Source organism: Mesoplodon bidens, assembly GCF_964165515.1.
Source record: "Mesoplodon bidens genome assembly, chromosome: 7".
Lineage (NCBI taxonomy): Eukaryota > Metazoa > Chordata > Mammalia > Artiodactyla > Ziphiidae > Mesoplodon > Mesoplodon bidens.
This window is the reverse complement of record NC_138164.1, coordinates 20,537,287-20,546,222: the sequence shown is the minus strand read 5'-3', so window position 1 is coordinate 20,546,222 and position 8,936 is coordinate 20,537,287.

Genomic DNA, 8,936 nt, shown 5'->3' with positions numbered 1-8,936 from the left:
GGCTCTGTGAGGAGAAGACAATTGGAACATTCATATTTGGAATTTTCCTGGCCTCTGTCCTATGCACTTTTTTCCTTGATTACTTTTAATCAGTATCCTTTTGATATAATAAACCATAATGGTTAGTATAACAGCTTTCAGTGAGTTCTGTGAGTCCTTGTAGAGAATTATCAAAACTAAGGGTGCTTTTGGAAATTCCCAAATTGCAATTGATGTTAGAGGTGAGAACTGTCTTAAGAACTGCCCCCTAAACTTCCCACAAGACCACTACAGAGTGGTCAGCCATTGATGACCATGGCTTAATGCCATTAAATCTTCAGGGACTGCCAAATGGTGATGTTTTATTTCTATCATCTCTGTATTCGTTTTCCCCTCATCATATATATAAATCATATAAAGATAGATATAGATATCTATAGCTACCTATAGATATCTGATATATATTATATAGGAATAACAGGAAAAATAGTTCATTATTTTCTTCATCAGTTTTCAAATCAATGAGGTAGTTCCTTGCATCTTCCATCCAAAGTGTCAATGTCTTGGGTTTTTCATGTCTTTATGTCATGAATGTAAGCATCAATTCATTGAGTGATCATCATTATTGATACTCATAATCTGACCATCTTTAACCAGTCTGGGTGCTAGGAGTGCTCATTGCTCTGAGCACTGGGCCTGTTTCTAGGCCTTTTCAGTGGACAGTGCTGGGAAAAGTTTTTTCATACCTATCATTCATTCATACTGATACTTCCAATTCAAAATTAGAACTACACATATAATCCTTCTATTTTTGTAGAAGTTTGGAAACTCATGGACCCTATCAGAATTCCTGAAAGCTATCTGATTAAGACGTTTTAAAATTTCAATAAGTTTACACTTTGGTGGGGGTTACAAAAAATAAAGGGAAAACTTTGCAGGAAAGTGTTCAAAAATATCCAAAACATTCAAATGAGAAGGAAACTTAGGGATCATCTAACGACCAAAAAACTCTCATTTATAAATGAGGAAAGGGGGGCCTAGCAAAGTTCAATGAACTTGTGCCAAGTTTCAGAACTACTTAGTGCCCAAGGCAGAACTAGGACCAGGCCCCCTAACTCCTAATATTATTGTTTCTTTTTTTCTGACTCTTATCCCTAGGGTTACCACTCTCATGGTGCAGAACTGAAAAATAGAGCAGAGCAGAACAGAAAGGAATATGGAGCTCAGTTAGGATTTCATAGTGCCTTGGAGGAACCAAGAACTCAGAGCACAGACCTGCACGAAGGAAGCACTACTTACCCACCTTCGGTAGAAAATGTTCGTTTGGTTGATCTTCCAAAGCACTATTAGGTTGCACTGTGTCCTCTCTCCTTGCCTTTTGCCAATAGCCAAGCAGCCTCATACTAGGTTGGCCAAGGTAGGGCCATCTCAGCAGAGTAGAAGAGTTTTAGCCAGCCCACTCAGGAACAGAATTAATGACATGGTCTCATTAGTGCCACACACAGAAAGAATCCATCAAGCTGGCAACTTGGTGTAATGCCTCACTCCTCTTCAAATGAAGGATTTTAAAAGGATTTACCAGTTTGCAAGGCAGAAATAGAGACACAGATGTAGAGAACAAGCAAACGTACAGACACCAAGGGGGGAAAGTGGTGGGCGTTGTGGTGGGATGAACTGGGAGATTGGGATTGACATGTATACACTAATATGTATAAAATGGAGAATTAATAAGAACCTGCTGTATTCTTAAATAAAAATAAATAAAATAAAATAACAAAAAAAGAAAAAAAAAAGGATTTTGTCAGTCCCTCCCCAGCCATACTAATCTTGTCCAACTGTAAACTGCTTGTTATCTCTTTCAGTGCTTCTTAAATCTTTCCACTGAAGAACTGAGAGAGAAGAGTATCAGCTGCACACAGCACAACACACACACACACACACACACACACGCACGCACGCACGCATGCACACAGGGGCACTCGTATGTGTAAATGCACAGCCCTGGGAAAGTGACCCAACACAATCTTTGGGAAATAAACATTCTCCAAAGTACTATGTCTATCTTATTTGTTTAAATCTCATACCTACTCTGCTTTTCATACATAAATTAAAACTTTAAAAAATAAATAAAGGGGCTTCCCTGGTGGTGCAGTGGTTGAGAGTCCGCCTGCCGATGCAGGGGACACGAGTTCATGCCCCGGTCCAGGAAGATCCCACATGCCGCTGAGCGGCTGGACCCGTGGGCCATGGCCGCTGAGCCTGCGTGTCTGGAGTCTGTGCTCCGCAACGGGAGAGGCCACAACAGTGAGAGGCCCGCATACCGCAAAAACATATATACACTACCAAACGTAAGGTAGATAGCTAGTGGGAAGCAGCTGCATAGCACAGGGAGATCAGCTCAGTGCTTTGTGACCACCTGGAGGGGTGGGATAGGGAAGGTGGGAGGGAAGGAGATGCAAGAGGGAAGGAATATGGGAACAGATGTATATGTATAACTGATTCACTTTGTTATAAAGCAGAAACTAATTTAAAAAAAGATAAATGTAAAAAATAAATAAATAAAAAACTTAAAAGGGAAAATTTATATTCCAGAAGATGCAGTATATTTAAGAAAGGCTTTAAGAAATCCCTCCCCCTCCTCAATCATGGCACAGCTCTTACATCCCCATTTGAAAAAACCCTACTTGAGAAACTTATATAATAAATTTTTATTGCTCTGAGGTAGAATTCATACCCTTAAAGTTAATTTAATACTTTTTAATTTGCATTTTTCTGCTCACTCAACCAATATTTATGGAGTATCTACTATTTTTCTTGATCTTATTTTAGTAAAATCACTAATTAAGGTGTTATAATGAAGACACACAGGATTTGTGCTTTCTTGACAATAATGATATAAAAGTAAAATGTAAGTGTGCTCAAACTGTACAAAATGTTACTATATTTTCATCATAAAGGTAAACTAAATGTAAAAAAAATGTAAAATTATTTTTCATACAATGTCAAAGTTATGTCTCTTCTAAAATATTCAAAAGCATCTATTAAAATTAAAGGCGAAAGCATAAATTAAAATTAACAAGTGTCAACATCTTAAATTAAATATTTTAAATTTAATTTTTGAAAATTTAATTAAATGTTACTAAAAGGTTTATAAAAATAAAATGATTCTTCATTCAGAATTTACTGTCCTTCTAGTTGCCAATGCAAAGAATTGGTACCATGCTTCATAAACATTTTAATTAATCTTCATATATACAATTTAAGAGGGATATGAATTACTTTATGTTGCAAAATATTCTTCAGCCACCATGTGCAATAGTTGTGAAATCACCCTAAATTTGTGAACACAAAAGAAGTAAGACAAGTGTACACTCAGCGGTATTGGAGACCAATAATTGGGATATGGGAAAATGCAGTCATTCTTATTGAAAGAGAAGTTTGAAGAATTGATTAATTTGTCTTTCCTCTTATCCAAGCACTTCCATCACCCAATGCTCCCCAGACTTCCCAGCACTTTGGGACCTTGTCTTTGCAAACAGCACGACCCACAAACCTTCCCAGCATTCCGAGGCAGCCAGCAAGAGATGTGGGAAAACGTTTTCCTGGGGATTAAACAGTGTTGGTTATAAAAGTGGATATTTAGGCTTATGGCCGTGCTATGTAAATGCTGAATGCCCAAGTGAGGGGGGGCCCGGGTGCTCTTTAATACTCTGTGGTGGGGTGGGGGAGTTCTGACATGCAAGGCCCTCTAAAGCCAGGGCAGGCCTCCCTCGCCCCAGTCTGAGAGCAGTCAGAAGCCTCCAGTACATAAACATAATGGAGTAGAAAGAGTAGGTGTGACGTGACCGCCCTCTACTCTGCTCCAGAGAGAATACAGAGTGAGAAGAGGACCTAGAAACAAAGAGTTTACAAAGTGCTGTTGTTACTGAGTCCAAGCTCTCTCTGCTGGCTGCACAACAGGCCAATAAAGCGGAGATGAGGTGCTGAGGCAAGGAATACGACTTTATTCCAGCAGATGGAGAAGATGGCAGACTAATATCTCAAATTAGCCACTTTGGGCTTCCCTGGTGGCGCAGTGGTTGAGAGTCCGCCTGCCAATGCAGGGGACACGGGTTCGTGCCCCGGTCCGGGAAGATCCCACATGCCGTGGAGCGGCTGGGCGCGTGAGCCATGGCCGCTGAGTCTGCGTGTCCGGAGCCTGTGCTCCGCAACGGGAGAGGCCATAACAGTGAGAGGCCCGCATACCGCAAAAAAAAAAAAAAAAAATTAGCCACTTTATAGGGGGTTGGATGCCAGTTTCTTTTATAGCACAGAGAGCGGGAGGAGGTGGAGAAGTAAAGTAAAAAGGCCATAAGTTTTGCAAATATCCCCTGGAATGGCCAACTTAAGGGAGGGGATGTGTTAATTTCCGCTGTCTTGCAGCCACCCACAGGTGGACAGGGTCTGGATGTTTCCCTGAACAAAGGCACTTTGGTTTGACATTCAGGCAGAGGGGCAGGGTTCCCTGAGGCAGGCCAGTATGTATAGACAGTATCCTTTTAGTGAACAAAAGCAACAGGAAGCAAAGGTTAAAGTAAAAGAAACAGATCCAACATGTAGTCAGATTTGGCTCTTCCCTGTTACGCTTTCTCATGCATTATCTACCTACCCAGTGAGGTTAGTATATAGAGCAGATATGATTATCACTATTTTACAAATAAGGAAATTGAGGCACAAACTAAACTGACGTGATTCTCCAATGGTAACCTAGCCACCACTTGGTGGAGCTGAGACCAGAACCCAGGGATTCTGGCTCCCTGCCCACGGAACCTGCTGCTCCTGTCTGCTTCTTGATGCTCAGAGTTGCTTCTATACTTCTGTCAGGGTTTTGTTAGTTGAAAAGAATAAAAGAACCATGTTGTTTTGCCCTCTTTAGTGTTTAAGGATTTGGAGGTTCAGGGGTGGAGGAAAAGGGAAATCTTTTTTTTTTTTTTTAAAGAAGATGTTGGGGGTAGGAGTTTATTAATTAATTTATTTATTTTTGCTGTGTTTGGTCTTCGTTTCTGTGAGAGGGCTTTCTCTAGTTGTGGCAAGCGGGGGCCACTCGTCATCGCGGTGCGCGGGCCTCTCACTGTCGCGGCCTCTCTTGTTGCGGAGCACAGGCTCCAGACGCGCAGGCTCAGTAGTTGTGGCTCACGGGCCTAGTTGCTCCGCGGCATGTGGGATCCTCCTAGACCAGGGCTCGAACCCGTGTCCCCTGCATTAGCAGGCAGATTCTCAACCACTACGCCACCAGGGAAGCTCGGGAAGTCATTTTAATAGATGTTTTCTGAACTTATTGAACTTCAACATCTTGGAACTAACATACACTGAAATGTTTCCCGTCAAATAGTGATTATGTGCACAACAATAAAATTACTGTATTTAGTCTTCTGGGGAGTGGTCAGCATCTTCTTTCATCCTTTTGATTTGAACTTCCTTGGGCTACTGGATGGGGATGTTTTCCGTCCTTACATGGCAATTTGAGAAGGGTAGCTAAGTAGCATAATTGATATTTACCATGGGGTATGCACTATTTGGGAGTTGGGGGCTGAACCTGACAAAAAATTAAACGTGATTTCTGCCTCGGAGGTCCTCATTTTACTCTGATGAATAGATTTGACATGTAAACACAGGAAGGAGAAGAGAATCCCAACTTCAAGGGAAATGGGGTAGAGATACACCCAAAAAGACATCTGTCTGTGGGATTACCTAATAAATTTAATTTGGATGATGAGTTAAAGAAAGTTAATAGACTTTTAAGCTATAAAGCAAAGGCTACAAATGCTGCCTCTAAAGCCGATCTCCACACCTCCAATCTTCTTCCCCCAAAGTTTCCATACAAGTCATTGTACGGCATCTGCCCACGAACCAGGTTCTTGGTGACATTCTGTCTTCTTCACAAAAAATACATACTCCTCTCTCCTTCTCACTGCCGGTTCTGCATTCCAAAAAAAATCAGGGCACTAGAAATAAGCATCAACTTATCTTTACTCACAGGGATGGATGGATGCCTATTTAGGAAGACACTTATGACAAAATGTGGCCAACCAGTAGAGGGGGCCTGGGCTTCACATTTGGTGTGCTTTAAAGACACAAGAAACCAGAAAGAAGGGTGTCTGGGTGAGGTCACAAAGCAGAATAAATCAGGTGTAGAGCACATTTACAACCACTCAAAAGGTTTTGTGAACATTCTCTCTATATCTATACATTCCTGCGTGGGCATATGGAAAAGGAACATTATGCAGACTAAAGGAATGAATCACTCCTGATCCAACAGTGCATGACATTTCTTACTTGAGCTCTCTTGCATTCAAATTCTTATTACTCAATGATTCTTCATTTTTACACAGTTTTTCCATTATGACACACATGTGCAAATTCCTCAACTTGCCATGGCGTACTTTGGCAAAACGCTTAAATGAACTCTTTGGTGAACTCTTACCTTCACATATCTAGAGACTGTTATCCTCAGCACAACAATCACTCTAGGTTGGTATACTAGTGATTAAAACAATCTTAATGGCCAGGAGTCTAACCCCATTGTAAGGGCTAGGCCCTAGAGTCAAACAGATGAAACTTCAAATTCTGGAATCTACCACATGCCAGCTTTGTGGACTCAAGCAAGTTATGTTGACTCACTAAGATTTGATTCATCTGTAAAAAGGAAATCATAATACATAAAATTTTTTTTTTTTTTAAATTGGGGTATAGTTGTTTTACAATGTTGTGTTAGTTTCTACTGTACAGCTAAGTTAAACAGAGTTCCCTAACATATATATGTTAGCTCCAATCTCCCAATTCATCCCACCACCCCCTTTCCCCCCTTGGTGTCCATACATTTGTTCTCTACATCTGTGTCTCTTTGAGCCAATCTCTCAGAAGAGTAGGTACTGAAAAGTCTTGACTGCAGAATATGAGATGGAGTAAAAGGAAGAAAGGCAGTTTAACAGCGAGTCAGGTGAAGGAGGGGAAGAATAACTGGATATGTATTTTATGAAAAGTCAAATGATTAAAAAAATGGCCATCCAATATTTACTGATTGAGCCAGCAGTTAAAGGTGGACTAGGCACTGACCTGCTAATATTACAGCACGTTAACTTTTTAGTCTGTGGTTTGGCACAATGGTTATTGTAGTAAAAGGCATTTTTACATTAAGTTGTATGTAAATGTACATTGAAATGCTATACATACAGATGAGCAAACAGAACACTAATGGAAAACACAAAAATGTGGAGGACTAGGTCTTGGAATAGAAAACTTTTTCTACAGGATATGGGAAGCAAGTATCAGACATCCTGGTCTCAGCTCTCCCAGATCCCACCTTCCTGTTCTCTCAGGACACTTAAATAAATTCTTTTTGTGGTTTAGCCTCAAAAAAAAAAATCATAGTAGTAACCAAAAATAGCATTGTTGGGTGGATTAATGATAACTAATAATAAAAGCAAAACATGTGAGGGAGTTGATATTGTTCTTGGTTTTCCACTCAAGAGCACAGAATTGGATTATCTTTGATTTGTAACACACCCTCATCACGGGTCTAAGCATGGTCCTCTTTTGTTTTTATTTATATAAACTATGTATTTATATATGAATTTGCTTATTATTATTAATAATTTAAATACATGTGAACGAACCACCCAATACAAGAATTAGAACATTAACAATCATTTACACCCACCTATGGGCTTCTCCCCAGTCTATTCCTCTACTTCCCCTTCCTTGAATCTTGCAGTTATTATTATAACTTGTTTTTGAAATTATAGCTTTATCACATATTTGTATTCCTAATAATTCTATTGTTCAATTTTCTTTGTTTTCAACATTATAAAAGAGCTTCAGGCTCTATAAAATCTGAGGGAATTTCCTTTTTAAAAAAATTTTATTGCTCAGGTTATTCATATTTTTGCTTCTAGCTATTTATTTTGCTATATAATATGCCATTGTGTGAAATTACCACAATTTATTTATCTGTTTTCTATTGATAAGTATTTGGGTCGTTTCAGGTATTTATCTTGCTAAGAGTGCAATAAGTGCTGCTGGGAACATTCTTGTTTATGTCTCCTATTGTACATAGAGTTTTTCTTGGGTATATACCTAAAAGTAGAATTGCTGAGTTAATATGGAAATGTTCAACATCAGATAACAACAAACTTTGCAAAGTGGTTGTACCCAGTTAATTCACATTCTCACCCATATGTGGCATTGTCCACTTCTTAATTTTCGCCCATTGAATGGGTATAATTTGGTATCTCGTTGTGGTTTTAATATGCCTTCCCCAATAAATAATGAAGTTGACCTTCTCATAATGATTTTATTGATCATCTGTGTTTTCTCCTCTGTGAAATTCCTTTATCCATTGTCTATTGGATTGTTTGTTATTTCCTTATTAATTTGAGGAAACCTCTATATATTCTTGCTATTAATCCTTTGTTGGTTAGTTGGGTTGCAAATATCTTCTTCCAGTTGGTACCTTCTCTCTTTTCTTTTCATAAGATGTATTTTGGTGTTCAGGTCTTAATTTTAATGTCGTCAGATTTCTCTTTTATGGTTAGAGGGTTTTTTATGTGTCTTTAATAAATTCTTCCCTACCTCAAAGTCAGAAATGTATTTACCTATATTTTCTAATAAAATTTACAAAATTTTACTTTTAACATTTAAGTCCTTAATTTATCTGGAGTTCATTTTTACAAATGACTTAAGGAAGGAATCAATATCATTTTTTCCATTATAGATCACCAGTTTTTACAAATACATTTATTGAATAGTCCCTCCAATCTCCATTGATCTGCCAGGTCACATCTGTCATATACCAAAATTCCATATATACATGGGTCTGCTTCTGAGTTTTCTACCTGCCCAAAAGTTTATTTTTCTATTTCTGAACAAATATCATACTATATATACTACAGCTTCAAAATAAACCCTGTTGGCTAATA